This window comes from Pongo abelii, chromosome 15 (assembly GCF_028885655.2).
Source record: "Pongo abelii isolate AG06213 chromosome 15, NHGRI_mPonAbe1-v2.0_pri, whole genome shotgun sequence".
Lineage (NCBI taxonomy): Eukaryota > Metazoa > Chordata > Mammalia > Primates > Hominidae > Pongo > Pongo abelii.
The window spans coordinates 47,161,613-47,179,064 of NC_072000.2; the positions used below are offsets into that span (position 1 = coordinate 47,161,613).

Here is a 17,452-nt window from a genome sequence, read left to right on the forward strand (position 1 = left end):
CCAGGCTGGTGTTGAACTCCTGACCTCGTGATCCACCTGCCTCAGCCTCCCAAAGTGCTGGGATTACAGGCATGAGCCACCCTGCTTGGCCAATTGTTTTATTAATATTTATTCTTCCAGTTATGTGAAGAAAATATATGACTTTTAAATTATTTAATTTTGATTATTTTCTGTAAAATGGCAGTTTGAATGATTATCAATCTGCACTCCGAGTTTGTAAAAGTACTCTGTGACAGTTTGTAAAAGTAAAAAAGAGTACTTTTACAAATAAATGAAGTAATCTGTACTTATTTTGTATGTTGAATCCTAAATGTTGTGTATGTTGTATTTTTATTAAAAATAGATTTTTGCATGGATTTTGAATTTGCTGATATTATGAATGTTTGTCACATGCTAATTCCTATTTGTACTTCTGGGGAATCTATAATTACATAATAACTCTATATGCATATTAAAAGAAGCGTTGTATTATGAAGTCATATATAAATTATAACAGCTATTTATAATACTAGCTGCATTTTTTCAGTTTTTAGATAAATGTAAATATACATTTTTAGAGAAATTGCATATTTTTAGAGAAAATGTGTATTTACATATACATAAAAACACACTAAAGATACATATCTATATATCCGTATCTCTTTACATACATATATTAATACAGAGATAATTTCTTTTATTAATTTATAAATTATCCAAAAATAAGCAAATAAAGTATATAAATATATGTACATATGCATATGTAAACATCTGTATATTCTATATGTAATATATAAATTAATGTAATATATTCCATAGCTACTTGTGATTTATTACTTTGCTTTGTTGACAAGATTCTTCAATTAAAGACATATTCAGCTTTAGTTTTTAAATTTGTTTTTATATTTAAATATTTAACATATTTGCATGCTTATTTACATTTGGATGTTTATTTGATTTGTTATGTGATAAGAGGATTTGTCCATCAAATCTTTTTTTGTATTTGTCTTTCAACAAAACATATACCTATATTAGTTTTTCAAGCAACTACAATTTATGTCCATTTCGATAGTCCTTTCTTCGTCCAATGGTATTATATATAATATACATTTTTAAATATACACTAGTATATGTTTATAAATATTTTCATCCTTTTTTCTTGGACTCTTTTGTTACACATCATGCTTATTTTCCTACTAGAGCTATAAAATGTGCTTTAGTGTGTGGTGGCCTAATTCTTTGATCCAACCTATCATCATTTCTTTACTCCCACAGATTAATTTAGAATAGCAAAAATAAAAAGAAGGTCGCAGGACTAGTCTTATTCTAACCCATCATATTTATTTACTCTTTGAGAATTTTGAAAAATATTGCTTGTGCCAAAATTTCCATAGATTTGCATGTATGTATAGCTATATATATTTCAGTCTGTTTCTCCTTTCAGAGATATGGTATATTTCTCTCTTTTTTTTTAATGATAGTCAGGAAAACGTTACAGTTTTTATCTGAAACTGTAACATACTTATTTTTATTTAGTATTTTATTTCCTATTTTAGAACTATGAAAAACATATTCCTAAATTTTAATTTCAAATAAGTTATTATGGCTCTCTCTCTCTCTAGAAACTTATTAATTTTAGTTTAATTTATTTTATATTTATGCTGGCTCATCTTTATTTTTGATTCACTTGATATCTCTATGCAGACAGTCATGCAGTTTTGAAGTAGAGATAGTGTACCTTTAATTTTTCCAATTACTGTTTCACTTTATCAGCTAGGATCATCAGAACCTTTGTGGATTGGGACTCACTCCAATGGGAAGATCATGGACTAGTATTTTTCTGTTCATGATTATTTTCACTGTGTGGTTATATGTCTACATTCTAGTTTAAAAGTTTTAAATAAGTATTGATTTTATCAGCTTCCTTTTTAGTGCCTTTTAAGATGATCATACATGCTATCTCCTCTAAACTCCCCTTTAATGCATGATGAAATATAAGAGTTTCTTGGATAAAGTATAATCAGTCACAGTGGTATTCTACTTTATATACTTTGCTAATATTGTATGTGGGGTATTTTCATGTCTCTTCTTGTAAGCAATATGTATCTATTAAATGATATTTTCTGAGTTCTGGCTAATGGTCCTGTTATCCCTTGAAGTAAATGTGGAGACTTTATGTGGTTACTCCTTTGGTTTCTCTGGCATCTTGTTCACTCTATTTTTTATGCATGCATTAACCATCCCCACCTCCAACCCCTTCAGCCCCACACTACCTTTCTCAGCTTCTGGTAACTGTCCTTCTACTCTCTATGTCCATGAGTTCAGTTGATTTGATTTTTAGATCCCACAAATAAGTGAGAACATGCAATATTTGTCTATTTGTCTTTCTGTTCCTGTCTTATTTCACTTAACATGATGATCTCCAGTTACATCTATGTTGTTGCAAATGACTGGGTCTCATTCTTTTTATGGTTGAATAATACTTATTGTGTATATATATGACATTTTCTTCATACATTCGTTTCTTGATGAACACTTAGGTTGCTTCCCAGTCTTAGGTATCGGAAACAGTGCTGCAGCAAACAGCACTCCAGTTATCTCTTCCATATACTGATTTGCTTTATTTTGGGTATGTAATTAGCAATGGGATTGCAGATCATATGGTGCCTCAATGTTTAGTTTTTTTGAGGAAGCTCTCAACTGTTCTCCACAGTGGTTGTACTAATTTACATTCCCATTAACAGTGGATGAGGGATCCATTTTCTCCATATCCTCGCCAGCATTTGTTATTGCCTGTCTTTTGGACATAAGCAGTTTTAACTGGGGTGAGATGATACTGTAGTTTTGATTTGCATTTCTTTGATGATTAATGATGTTGAATGCTTTTTTATATGCCTGCTTGCCATTTGTACATCCTGCATTGAGAAAGATCTATTCAAATCTTTGGCCATTTTTTGATCAGATTATCAGATTTTGTTCCGATAGAGTTGTTTGAGTACCTTATTTATTCTGGTTGTTAATCCCTTGTCAGATGGGTACTTTGCAAATATTTTCTCCCAGTCTGTGGGTAATCTCTCTGCTGATTATATCATTTTCTTTGCAGAAGCTTTTTACTTAATGTGATCCCATTTGTCCATTTTTGCTTTGGTTGCTTGTGTTTGTGGTTCTAGATTTAAGTCATTAATCCATTTTGATACGATTTTTGTATATGGTGAGAGATAGGGATCTAATTTCATTCTTATGCATGTGGATATCCAGTTTTCCAAGCAGAATTTATTAAAAAGACTGTCTTTTTCCCAGTGTATGTTCTTGGCACCATTGTCAAAAATGAGTTCACTGTAGGTTTGTGGCTTTGTCTCTGAATTCTCTATTCTGTTACATTGGTGTATGTGTCTATTTTTATGCATGTATCTGCTATTTTAGTTACTATAGATCTGTAGTATAATTTAAAGTCAGATAATGTGATTCATCTGGTTTTGTTCTTTTTGCTTAGGATATCTTTGGCTATTCTGAGTCCTTTCTGATTCCATATACATTTTAGGATATTTTTTCTGTTTTTGTGAAAAATGTCATTGGTATTTTGAGAGTGATTGCATTGAATCTATAGATTGCCTTAGGTAATATGGACATTTTAACAATATTTGTTCTTCCAGTCCATCAACATGGAATATTTTTTCCATTCTTTAGTGTTCTCTTCAATCGTTTTCATTAGTGTTTTATAGTTTTTATTACAGAGATCTTTTGCTTTTTTGGTTAAATTAATTTCTAGGTATGTAATTTCATGTTGGCCATTGTAAATGAAATTAATTTTTATATTTATTTTTCATATTTCTCACTGTTGGCATATAGAAACACTATTGATTTTTGTATGTTGATTTTGTATCCTGCAACTTTGCTGAGTTTATCAGTTCTAATAGTTTTCTTGTTTTTAGGTTTCTCCAAAGCTAAGATTATATCATCAGCAAACAAGAATGATTTGACATCTTCCTTTCTAGTGTGGATGCCCTTTATATCTTTCTCTTGTCTTATTACTGTAGCTAGGACTTCCAGTACTATGTTGAATACCAGTGGTGACAGTGGGCATTCTTGTTGTGTTCCAAATCTTAGAGAAAAGGCCTTCAGTTTTTCCCCATTCAATATGATACTAGCTGTGGGTCTGTCACATATGGCTTTTATTATGTTGAGGTATAGGTATAGTCCTTCTATACCCAGTTTCTTGAGGGTTTTTGTCATGAAGGGATGTTGAATTATACGAAATGCTTTCTCAGCATCAATTGAAATAATCGTATTATTTTTATCTTTCATTCTGTTGATATAATGTATCATGTTCATTGATTTGTGTATGGAGAACCAATCTTGCATCCCAGGGAGAAATCCCACTTGGTCATAATATATGATCTTTCTAATGTATTTTGCTGAATTCGGTTTGCTAGTGTTTTGTTGAGGATTTTTGCATCAATATTCATCAGTGATATTAGGCTGTAGTTTTCTTTTTTTGATGTATCTTTGTCTAGTTTTGATGTCAGGGTAATGCTGGTCTCATAGCACGAGTTTGGAAGTGTTTCCTCCTCTATTTTTCAGAGTAGTTTCACTAGAATTGGTACTCTTCTTCAAACATTTGGTACAATTTAGCAATCAAGCCATTGTGTCCTGGGCTTTTCCTTACTGAGAGACTTTTTATTACAGCTTCAATTTCATTAGTTGTTATTGATCTGTTCAGGTTTTGGATTTCTTCCTGGTTCAATCTTAGTAGGTTGTTGTAACTAGGAATTTGTCCATTTCTTCTAAATATTCCAATTTACTGGCAAATTGTTGCTTATAGTAGTCAGTAATAATCTTTTGAGTTTTTGTTGTATCTGTTGTAAAGTCTGTTTTTTCATTTCTGATTTTATTTAATTGCATCTTCTCTCTTTTTTTTCTTAGTCTGGCTAAAGTCTTGTCAATTTTGTTTAACTTTTTGACAACCCAATTTTTTGTTTTATTAATCTTTTGTATTTTTATTTAAATTTTATTTATTTCTTCTCTCATCTTTATTATGTATTTTCTTGTACTAGTTTTGGGCTTAGTTTGCCTTGTTTTTCTAGTTTTTAAAAATGTATCATTAAATTGTTTATTTAAAGTTTTTCCTCTTTTTTGATGTAGGGACTTAGAGCTATAAACTTCTCTCTTAGTACTGCTATTGCTGTAACCCATAGGTTTTGTTATATTGTTTCCATCACCATTTGTTTCAAAAAATTGTTCAATGACCCACTGGTCAGTCAGGAGCCTATTGCTTAATTTCCATGTATTTATATACTTTCCAAAACTAAGTTTGATGGTTTTTTTTGTTGATTTTCTGTCTGGATAATTTCTCCAATGCTGAAAGGGGGATGTTAAAGTCTCTAGATATTATTGTATGTGGGTCTACCTTTCTGTTAAGTTCTGATAATATTTGCTTTATCTATCTTTATACTCCAGCATTGGATGCATATATATTTACAACTGTTATATCCTCTTGCTGAATTGACCTCTGTATCGTTATATAATGACCTTATTTGTTTCTTCTTACAGTGTTTGTTTTGGAATCTATTTCTTCTTATAAAAGCACAGCAACATCTGATCTTTTATGGTTTCCATTGGCACGGAATATCTTTTTCCACCCCTTTATTTTCAGTCCATGTGTGTCTTTATAGGTAAAGTGTTTTCCTTGTAGGCAGCAGATCAATGGGTCTTGTTGATTCATCCATTCAGCCACTATGTTTTTTGATTGGAGGGTAGAGTCCATTTACATTCAATGTTATTATTGATAAGTAAGAACTTACTCCTACCATTTTTGTGTTTTCTGATCTTCTTTCTTTCTTTCTTTTCTGTCTTCTTCTAATAAAGGTGATTTTCTGTGGTGATATGACTTAGTTTCTTGCTTTTATGTTTAGTGTATTCATTGTATGTTTTTTTGGCTTGAAGTTAGCATGAGGCTGGCAAATACTATCTTATAACCCATTATTTTAATCTGATAACACCTTAACACCTTTTCCATAAGCAAACAAGCAAAAATAAAACTAATATAACTCTATGCCTTAACTTTTTTTTCTCACTTTTTAACTTTTTGTTTTTTATGTTTACATTTTATTGATTTTATTGTGCTATTTCTTAAAAAGTCATTGTAGTTATTTTTTCTTGATCCATCATTTAGTCTTTCTACTTTGGATAAGAGTAGTTTACACACCACAGTTACAGTGTTATAATATGCTGTGTTTCTGTGTACTTACTATTAGCAGTGAGTTTTGTATCAGGTGATAATTTATTGCTCATTAATGTCCTTTTCTTTCTGATTGAAGTAATTCCTTTGGCATTTCATATAGGATAGGTCTGGTATTGATGAAACCCCTCAGCTTTTGTTTGTCTGGGATGGTCTATATTTCTTCTTAAGGTCTGAATGATATTTTTTCCCAGATATAATATTCTATGATAAAAGTTTTTTTTTCCCCCTTCAGTGCTTTAAATATATTACGCCAGTCTCTCTTGGCCTGTATGGTTTCCATTGAAAAGTCTGCTGCCAGATGTATTGGAATTTCATTGTATTCTTTTTCCCCTTGCTGCTTTTAGAATCCTATCTTTTTCCTTGACTATCTGAGTTTGATTATAAAATATCTTAAAGTAGACTTCTTCAGTTAAATATGCTTGGTGTTTTATAATCTTCTTGTACTTTAATGTTGATATCTTTCTGTAGGTTTGGGAAGTTCTCTGTTATTACCTGTTTGAATAAACTTTCCCCCCTATCTCTTTCTCTACTGCCTGCCTTTATTAGGTGCAAAAGTAATTGTCATTTCCATTAATTTCAATAGCAAAAAATGCAATTACTTTTGCACAAACCTATATCAAGCAGAAGGAATTTTGCCCCATAGACACCAGTGCTGGTAATGTGCTGAGTCTCACCTGAAGCTAGCAAGTCTCAGAGACTCACTTAAGGGACTTGATGTAGTACCTGAGTATTGCTGCTAGGTATTCAAGGCCCAAGGGCTCTTCACTTAGCAGGTAATTAATGCTGCCAGGACTAGGTCTTTTCCTTCAAGGAAGTGGGCTTTTTTCTGCTCTAGGGAGTATCTGGAAATGTCTTTCAGGAGCTAGGGCTTGGAATAGGAGCCTTACAACTCTGACTGTTGCCCTATCCTGCTGTGGCTGAGCTGGTATCCAAGATGCAAGACAAAGTCCTCCTGACTCTTCTCTCTCCTCCCCTCAAGTGGAAAGAAAGGTTCTCTTTTGAAGCCAGGAATTGCACAGCCTGGGGTTATATGAGGGATGATGCCAACCTCCTGAGCTGCCTCAGCTGCTGTCTCAGTAGCTTGCGTGCCCCCTAGTCCCCTCTTGCTTGGTTTAGCACTAAGACTCACCTAAAATTTGCAGTCTTCACAGTGTAGACTGCTTTTCAATTTTACTTAGAGACCTGGAGCACCTTAGCTCTCAGGGGCGAGGTTTCATGGAACTTCACTTTGGACTACTGGGATTGGTGATTCCCTTTTGGCTAGAGTTGGTTTAAATGGTTTCTCCATGGGTTGGTGTCAGCTGAGTTTGGGTTGGTTTTCCTTTCTGGTCTGACAGGACAGCACTGAGTTCAATGCTTCACAATTGCTATGTTCTTCCTCTCCCAGTGCCCAGAGATGCTCTCCATACCACACTGCTGCTGCTCTAAGGTGTAAAGTAACAGGGGTGGCATCTGCAACTCAGAACTGTTTTTTTCTATCTCTTCTGTTCCTCTTTCAGTGATACAAAGTTAAAACCAGATACTATCAATGTTCATCTGATTTTTGTTTCCTATGAAGGTGTTTTTTTTTTTTCTGTAGATAGTTGTTAAATTGGTTTCCTTGTGTGTGGGAGTGGGGAGGATGATCTGTGGAGACTCCTATTCTGCTATCTTGTTCCATCCCATGTCTCACACTTTAAATCAAAAGTTGGAAATAATTATGCTTAGTGAGGAAAGCATATTAAAACCTGAGATAGGTTGAAAGCTAGACCTCTTGCACCAAACAGCCCAATTGTGAATGCTGAGTAAAAATTATTAAAGAAAATTTAAAGTGCTACTTCAGTGAATACAAGAATGGATAACAAAGCAAAACAGCCTTATTGCTGGACATAGTCATAGTGTCTGGATATAATATCAAATAAACCACAACATTATTTAAGACAAAGCCTAATCAAAAGCAATCGCTAACTCTCTTCAATTCCATGGAGATTTAGAGAGATAAGCTGCTGAAGAAGAGTTTGAAGCTGACAGATATTGATTTGTGATGTTTAGGTTATGAAGCCATCTTCCTAACATAAAAGTGCAAAGTGAAGCAGCAAGTTCTGATGTAGAAGCTGTAGGGAGTTATCCAGAAAATCTAGCTAAGATAATTGATGAAGATGGCTCCCCTAAACAACACATTTTCAATGTACATGAAACAACCTTCCACGGGAAGAAAATGCCATCTAAGATTTTCATAGCTAGAGAGAAGTCAATTCCTGGCTTCAAAACTTCAAAAGGAGAGACTGACTCTCCTGTTAGGGACTATTAGAGATGGCGACTGGAAGGTGATGCCAATGCTCATTTACCAGTGCAAAAATCCTAGTGCCCTTAAGACTCATATTACATTAACTCTTCTTGGGCTGTATAAATTGAACAACAAAGCCTGGATGACACCACATTTGTTTACAGCATGGTTAACTAAACATTTTAAGCCCACTGTTATGACCCACTGCTCAGAAAAGAATTTGTTTCAAAATATGAATGCTCATTGACACACACCTAGTCACCCAAAAGCTCTGATGGAGATGTACAAGGTGATTAATGTCGTTTTTATGCCTGTTAACACAACATCCATTCTGTAGCCCATGGATCCATGAATAATTTTAACTTTCAAGTCTTATTATTTATGAAATACATTTTATAGGGCTATACTCTCATAGACAATGATTCCTCTGATGGATATTCACAAAGTAAATTGAAAACTTTCTGGAAAGAATTCACTATTCTAAATACCATTAAAGACATTCATGATTCAAGGAAAGAGGTCAAAATACCAACATTCATAGGAGTTTGAAGGAAGTTGATTCTAATCTTTATAAATGCCTTTGATGGCTTCAAGAATTCAGTGAAGGATGTAACTGCAGATTTGTCGGCATACGCACTGGGAAAACAAGTATTATGTGTAACTACCTTTATTGCTATATTTACTTTCTTTCAGTTCTCCAGAACAGAATCTACAGTATCTCCTAAGTATACTTGTATTAAAAATGCTGCATTCTAATTTGTTGCTAATTATAATAAAAATTAGCCCAAATTAACATGGAAAGTGTAAGTAATGGCCACCTCATTAAAACTCAATTTATTTTGTGTTCTGTCTCTAATCTTTTTTCAAAATCAGGCTGTATATATCCTAGAATATTGTATGTGATAAATTGGTATAGAACTCCATTTTAGAGTTCATTATATTTAATTTTCTATTTATATTACATACTCCAATAAGACTGGAAATTTACCTATTTATATTTGTATCAGAAGTATATTCTGTTTTTCTTGAAATTAAGTTTCCACTATATGAATCTAAACTAAAGCTGAAATGACAAAAATATTATTTATGAGATGTTACATAAATAAAATATGAACCAATAAACTTCCAATGGCTTTCCCAATGTATGATTTATACCTCAATGTATTATTAAGCAATGTGTTTATTTCAACTGGAAATTAGAACAGGTATGTTAATATCTGCCTAAAGAGAATAGTGTGGGTTATTTTGTTTTGAAAACTTCACTTTATTAATTAGAAGCTAAGGTTGTGTTTAAAGATAACTCTAAATGTGCTTGCATAATGGGATTATGAAAATACATAATTTTATATAGTAAAAAGATGGACCCTTTAAAGAATCTTGGTAAAAATAGAAGTGTTTGCAAGATTTTTTTTCTTCACAAACGTACCCTATTCTTATGTATGTTAAATTCTAGCTATCAAAGAGAAAATGTAATTACATCAAAACCTATCTATGTATTAAATTAATTATGTAGAAATAGTAAGGAACTGCTAATTGGAGGTAAGAAAGCCTACTCTAAATTGGGAAGAAAAACTAGGTGGAAAAATCTAGGAAAGCTGATTAATTTTTTAAAAAGTATAAATTCTTTAGAGATAGTAAATATCAATAAAAACAAAATAGAACCAACTATTAATAACATATTTAATACATAAACGAAAAAAGTTATAAAGTTAAAATTTCTGAGAAAATAAAATGAGAAAAATGATTTAAACAAATATTACATTTGCTATCATTTTTTGATACAAATATGTATTAATAATCATAATATAGTTTGTTAAAATTTAAAAGTAGATAAATTGCAATATTAATTAAACAGTTCTGTTTTCTTAGGGGCATTTTTTCTGACATTTTTATAACCTTCTTAATAATCCTAAAGAACAAACTAGTAAAGACAATGGAACTAAATACAAAATAATATATTTAAATATAATAAAACTGTAGTGCATAATGCATTGAATAGTTATCCAAGTAAAACTTACTGAGTGTTTAATACAAACAATGTTTTACACCAGACACTGGGGATAAAATCTTGGAAAATATCCAAATATTTCTTTTGTATACCCTTACCTTCTGTAAATATTCCTTTTTTACAATCCTATTAATGTTAACTTGTGATTATAATAACTGATGTTTTTAATATCTATACAAAATGGCTTATGTGTCACATAATTGACTTTGGAACCTGGATATAATGTCAGCTTAAGTTACTATGTTTCTACTCTTGCCAGCAAGTATCCTGTTTCCCAAAGCTAATTATTAAAAAGAAACTTGTATAATAATTTTAGCAACCTGTATCAGTGGCTAGGTAGTTATTTGGACATAAAAAGGAGAAGAAAACATACAGGCAAATAAGTTTAAAATAACAATAAAGATGATTATGTGGATATTGATTTTAACTTAAAATAAGAATTCTGATCATTAATCCAGAATGCAAGTGAGCATCCAGGGTATTTAGTAAACTATTCACCCTTAGTTCCCTAGATTATCAATTTTTCTAAAATGCCACTTTTATTAGTCTAGCATTTTATAGATCCAGAAGACTAAACAAATAATGTATTAATATGTTACTGATTAAGGAATAGTTAACATGTTTTAAAATCCAGACACAACTTTAATAGGAAACATTTTATTGCTAAAGTTAAGTAACATATATTGGTTGTCTAATCAGCATTAGGGCATTAATATCTCCTAAGTGCTTCACATATGCATGTATTTCAGATAATTAGACTATGCTAATGGTCTAATAACACATGGAGATACAATGTCACTCTCTTCACATTATATCAAGAGTACATGCTACTTACATGAGTTACACTTGAGTTAAACTTGGTCACCCGGCTAAAGTACTGTAAGTCATATATTTCCATGGTAAAGTAACTCTTTTTGTCCTTTTTTCACAATGTGTTGTTGGGAAATAAATTACTGTAGTTAGCCCATACTTAAGGAGTGGAAAGTTATACTCCATCTTCTTGAGTGGAAGATAACTACAAAAATTATTTGGAATTTTTCTCTATAGAAAATGTATCTATTCTCTCTCATTAATTTATTTATTCAATTACTAATGTCAGTGACATGGTTTGAATCTTTGTCTCCATCATATATTATGTCGAATTGTAGTTCCCAAAGTTGGAGGTGGGGCTTGATGGGAGGTGGTTGGATTATGGGGATGGATTTCTCAGGAATGGTTTAGCACTGTCTGCTTTTCTTGGTGCTTTTCTTGTGATAGTGAGTGAGTTCTTGCAAGATCTTGTTGTTTAAAAGTGAGCAGCATCTTCCCCCTTGCTCTCTCTCTTGCTCCTACTTGGGCCAGTGATGTATGTGCTCCTCTTTTGCCATCTGCCATGTTTGAAATCTTCCTTAGGCCTCCTCAGAAGCAGAAGCCAGAATACTTTCTGTACAACCTGCAGACACATAAGCCAATAAAATCTCCCATTTTTCTATTTTGTTTTTTTTTTTTGAAACAAAGTCTCACTCTGTCAGCCAGCCTGGAGTGCAGTGATACAATCTTGGCTCACTGCAACCACTACCTTGTGGGTTCAAGCAATTTTCCTGCCTTGGCCTCCTGAGTAGCTGAGACTATAAGCACCTACCACCAGGCCCAGCTAATCTTTGTATTTTTAGTAGAGATGGGGTTTTGCAATGTTGGCCAGGCTGGTCTCAAACTCCTGGCCTCAGGTGATCCACCTGCCTCTGACTCCCAAAGTGCCAGAATTGCAGGCGTGAGCCACCGCACCTGGCCAGATCTCTTTTCTTAATAAATTACCCAGTCTCGGGTATTTCTTTATAGCAGTGTGAAAACAGACTAATACAGAAAATCTATATCAAAATGTGGGGCAGTCCTAGAAAGATACCTGAAAATGTGGAAGCAACACTGGAACTAGGTAACAGTCATAGATTGAAAGAGTTTGAAGGGCTTAGAAAAACACAGGAAGATGAGGGAAAGTTTAGAATGTTATAGACTGGTTAAATGGTTATAACCCAAATGCTGATAGTGATATGGACATAGATGGTCAGGCTGATGAGGTCTCAGGTGGAGATGAGTAACTTATTGGGAACATCCTTTGGGCAGAGGCTGTATTGTGCCTCTGCCCAAGGGATCTGTGAAACTTTGAACTTGAGAGAGATGATTTTGAGTACCTGGTGGAAGACATTTCTAAGCAGCAAAGTGTCCAAGTTTTTACCTGGCTGCTTCTAACAGCCTACGTTAATATGAATGAACAAAGAAATGACCAAAAGTTGGAACTTATATTTAAAGAGGAAAGAGAGTAAAAGTTTTAAAAATTTGCAGCCTGGTCATGTAGTAGAATAAAAAAGCTCATTATCAGGGGAGAAATTTAAGCAAGCTGCAGAAATTTGAATAAGTAAAAAGGAGCCAAGTGATAATAGCCAAGGCAATGGGGAAAAGCCCTCAAAGGCATTTCAGAGACATTAGCAGCAGCCCCTGCCATCACAGGCCTACAGGCCTAGGATAAATGAATGGTTTCATAGATTAGGCCCAGAGCCCTGCCACCCTTCTTTGCCTCAGGACACTTCTTTGTGCTTCCACCTGCTCCAGCTCCAGCTGTAGGCCAAAAGGCCCCAGGTACAGCTTAGTTAGCTCTGAAGCAGGGGGTGCAAGCCAAAATCCTTGATGGCTTCCACATAGTGTTAAGCCTGAGGGTGCACAGAGTACAAGACTTGAGGCTTGGGAGCCTCTGCCTAGATTTCTGAGGATGTATGGAAAAGCCTGGATGTGCAGTCAGAAGCTTGCTGCATGGTTTTTAGCATGAAGGGTTGTTGAATTTTGTCAAAGGCCTTTTCTGCATCTATTGAGATAATCATGTGGTTTTTGTCTTTGGTTCTGTTTATATGCTGGATTACATTTATTGATTTGCGTATATTGAACCAGCCTTGCATCCCAGGGATGAAGCCCACTTGATCATGGTGGATAAGCTTTTTGATGTGCTGCTGGATTTGGTTTGCCAGTATTTTATTGAGGATTTTTGCATCAATGTTCATCAAGGATATTGGTCTAAAATTCTCTTTTTTGGTTGTGTCTCTGCCAGGCTTTGGTATCAGGATGATGCTGGCCTCATAAAATGAGTTAGGGAGGATTCCCTCTTTTTCTATTGATTGGAATAGTTTTAGAAGGAATGGTACCAGCTCCTCCTTGTACCTCTGGTAGAATCTGGCTGTGAACCCATCTGGTCCTGGACTTTTTTTGGTTGGTAAGCTATTGATTATTGCCACAATTTCAGCTCCTGTTATTGGTCTCTTCAGAGATTCAACTTCTTCCTGGTTTAGTCTTGGGAGGGTGTATGTGTTGAGGAATTTATCCATTTCTTCTAGATTTTCTAGTTTATTTGCGTAGAGGTGTTTGTAATATTCTCTGATGGTAGTTTGTATTTCTGTGGGATCGGTGGTGATATCCCCTTTATCATTTTTTATTGCATCTATTTGATTCTTCTCCCTTTTTTTCTTTATTAATCTTGCTAGCGGTCTATCAATTTTGTTGATCCTTTCAAAAAACCAGCTCCTGGATTCATTTATTTTTTGAAGGGTTTTTTGTGTCTCTATTTCCTTCACTTCTGCTCTGATTTTAGTTATTTCTTGCCTTCTGCTAGCTTTTGAATGTGTTTGCTCTTGCTTTTCTAGTTCTTTTAATTGTGATGTTAGGGTGTCAATTTTGGATCTTTCCTGCTTTCTCTTGTGGGCATTTAGTGCTATAAATTTCCCTCTACACACTGCTTTGAATGCATCCCAGAGATTCTGGTATGTTGTGTCTTGGTTCTCGTTGGTTTCAAAGAACATCTTTATTTCTGCCTTCATTTTGTTATGTACCCAGTAGTCATTCAGGAGCAGGTTGTTCAGTTTCCACGTAGTTGAGCAGTTTTGAGTGAGACTCTTAATCCTGAGTTCTAGCTTGATTGCACTGTGATCTGAGAGATAGTTTGTTATAATTTCTGTTCTTTTACATTTATTGAGGAGAGCTTTACTTCCAAGTATATGGTCAATTTTGGAATAGGTGTGGTGTGGTGCTGAAAAAAATGTATATTCTGTTGATTTGGGGTGGAGAGTTCTGTAGATGTCTATTAGGTCTGCTTGGTGCAGAGCTGAGTTCAATTCCTGGGTATCCTTGTTGACTTTCTGTCTCGTTGATCTGTCTAATGTTGACAGTGGGGTGTTAAAGTCTCCCATTATTAATGTGTGGGAGTCTAAGTCTCTTTGTAGGTCACTCAGGACTTGCTTTATGAATCTGGGTGCTCCTGTATTGGGTGCATATATATTTAGGATAGTTAGCTCTTCTTGTTGAATTAATCCCTTTACCATTATGTAATGGCCTTCTTTGTCTCTTTTGATCTTTGTTGGTTTAAAGTCTGTTTTATCAGAGACTAGGATTGCAACCCCTGCCTTTTTTTGTTTTCCATTTGCTGGGTAGATCTTCCTCCATCCTTTTATTTTGAGCCTATGTGTGTCTCTGCATGTGAGATGGGTTTAAATTAGGTATTGATGGGATGTATCTCAAAATAATAAGAGCTATTTACGACAAACCCACGGCCAATATCATACTGAATGGGCAAAAACTGGAAGCATTCCCTTTGAAAACTGGCACAAGACAGGGATACCCTCTCTCACCACTTCTATTCAACATAGTGTTGGAAGTTCTGGCCAGGGCAATTAGGCAAGAGAAGGAAATCAAGGGTATTCAATTAGGAAAAGAGGAAGTCAAATTGTCCCTGTTTGCAGATGACATGATTGTATATCTAGAAAACCCCATTGTCTCAGCCCAAAATCTCCTTAAGCTGATAAGCAACTTCAGCAAAGTCTCAGGATACAAAATCAATGTACAAAAATCACAAGCATTCTTATACATCAATAACAGACAAACAGAGAGCCAAATCATGAGTGAACTCCCATTCACAATTGCTTCAAAGAGAATAAAATACCTAGGAATCCAACTTACAAGGGATGTGAAGGAACTCTTCAAGGAGAACTACAAACCACTGCTCAAGGAAATAAAAGAGGATACAAACAAATGGAAGAACATTCCATGCTCATGAGTAGGAAGCATCAATATCATGAAAATGGCCATCCTTCCCAAGGTAATTTACAGATTCAATGCCATCCCCATCAAGTTACCAATGACTTTCTTCACAGAATTGGAAAAAACTACTTTAAAGTTCATATGGAACCAAAAAAGAGCCCGCATCGCCAAGTCAATCCTAAGCCAAAAGAACAAAGCTGGAGGCATCACACTACCTGACTTCAAACTATATTACAAGGCTATAGTAACCAAAACAGCATGGTACTGGTACCAAAACAGAGATATAGATCAATGGAACAGAACACAGCCGTCAGAAATAATGCCACATATCTACAACTATCTGATCTTTGACAAACCTGACAAAAAACAAGAAATGGGGAAAGGATTCCCTATTTAATAAATGGTGCTGGGAAAACTGGCTAGCCATATGCAGAAAGCTGAAACTAGATCCCTTCCTTACACCTTATACAAAAATCAATTCAAGATGGATTAAAGACTTAAATGTTAGACCTAAAACCATAAAAACCCTAGAAGAAAAGCTAGGCATTACCATTCAGGACATAGGCATGGGCAAGGACTTCATGTCTAAAACACCAAAAGCACCTTTTCTCTCCCTATAACATATCATTCAGTCTATCTAAATTACTTGTAATTAAAAATCTATCTCCTTTCTCCCATAGAGTGTTTGCCCTCTTCCTGTCTTGCCTCAGAATACATTTTTCTTCAACAGCCATCTTCACTTGGCTAAGTAATATAGATACTTAAAAGTTTAACTCAGATGTGGCTTCTTAAAGAATGCTTTATTTGGCATTTCTAGACTAAGTTATGTGTGTATGTTTTATACTTCCTTTGATGAAGAAAGCCAAATCTGTAAAATATCGGAAGAGGTTTATTCAGAGCTAAATGTGAGGACCATGAGCCATGACACAGCCACAGTGATACCGGAGATAGAAAGAAATTATTTAGGCAGATACTGAGGGTAAAAGAGTTCTCAGCAGAATTTCCCTTCTAACAAAAAGCAGCTCAAGAGATTATTTTTTTCAAACAAAGAGCAGCCTGAAAAATGGAGCTGTAAATGTAGATACAAAAACTAGTAGCTTGCACAGGGGAATGCCAGCAGCTACGCCAGTAGAAAAGGGCTACCTGGGAGCCAGACATGTCTAACATGGAGGTTCCATCTTCCTTTTTTTTTGTTACAGTGTGTACAGTAAAGGAATGGGCAACATGGCACCGGCCAGGCAGAGAACCCATCTGCCTAAAAAAAGATTAAGGTGGGGTCAGCCAGTTTTTCACACCCTATGCAAATGGCACACCTGGTCCAACCAATCTTTTGCACCCTATGTAAATCAGACACCATCTCCTTAAGCTCATCTATAAAACCCCCTGTATTTCACTGCAGAAACAGTAACCCATTTCTCCAGGACCCTTCTCTGTAGCAAGAGAGCTCTTCTCTTTTTATTGCCTGTTAAAGTTCTGCTTTTAACCTCACTCTTCTGTGTCCACATCCTAGTTTTCTGTGTCCACATCCTAGTTTTCTGTGGCCATGAGACAACGAATCTCAGGTATCACCCCAGACAAATGAGGCCATTTCATCAGGAGGTCCTGAGAACATGTGCCCAAAATGGTTGGATTACAGGTTGATTTTATACATTTTCGGGAGACATAAAATATCAATCAATAGATGTAAGATATACTTTGGTCTGGAAAGGCAGGACAACTTGAAGCAGGAACTGAACAGTCATAGGTGGATTCAAAAACTTTCTGATTGCCAGTTGGTTGAATGAGTTAAGTTATTATCTAAAACCTGAAATGAATAGAAAGGAGTGTCTGGGTTAAGATAAGGGGTTGTGGAGACTAAGGTTTTTATTATGTAGATAATGTCTCATAGGTGGCTGCCCTTAGA

General features: G+C 34.8%; 1 long non-coding RNA gene across 2 annotated transcripts in view; it reads right to left on the reverse strand.

The window, feature by feature from the left end:
- LOC134759972 (uncharacterized) overlaps nt 1–17,452 on the reverse strand; it is a 186,851-nt gene that overhangs the window by 81,685 nt on the left and 87,714 nt on the right. Inside the window, exon 3 of one of the 2 annotated variants that reach the window (XR_010136875.1) lies at nt 11,637–11,926. The exons of the other annotated variant lie outside the window; for it this stretch is intronic. This is a non-coding gene — a long non-coding RNA (uncharacterized LOC134759972). Of the gene's footprint in view, nt 1–11,636; nt 11,927–17,452 lie in introns of those variants that run through there. 2 annotated transcript variants of the gene reach the window in all.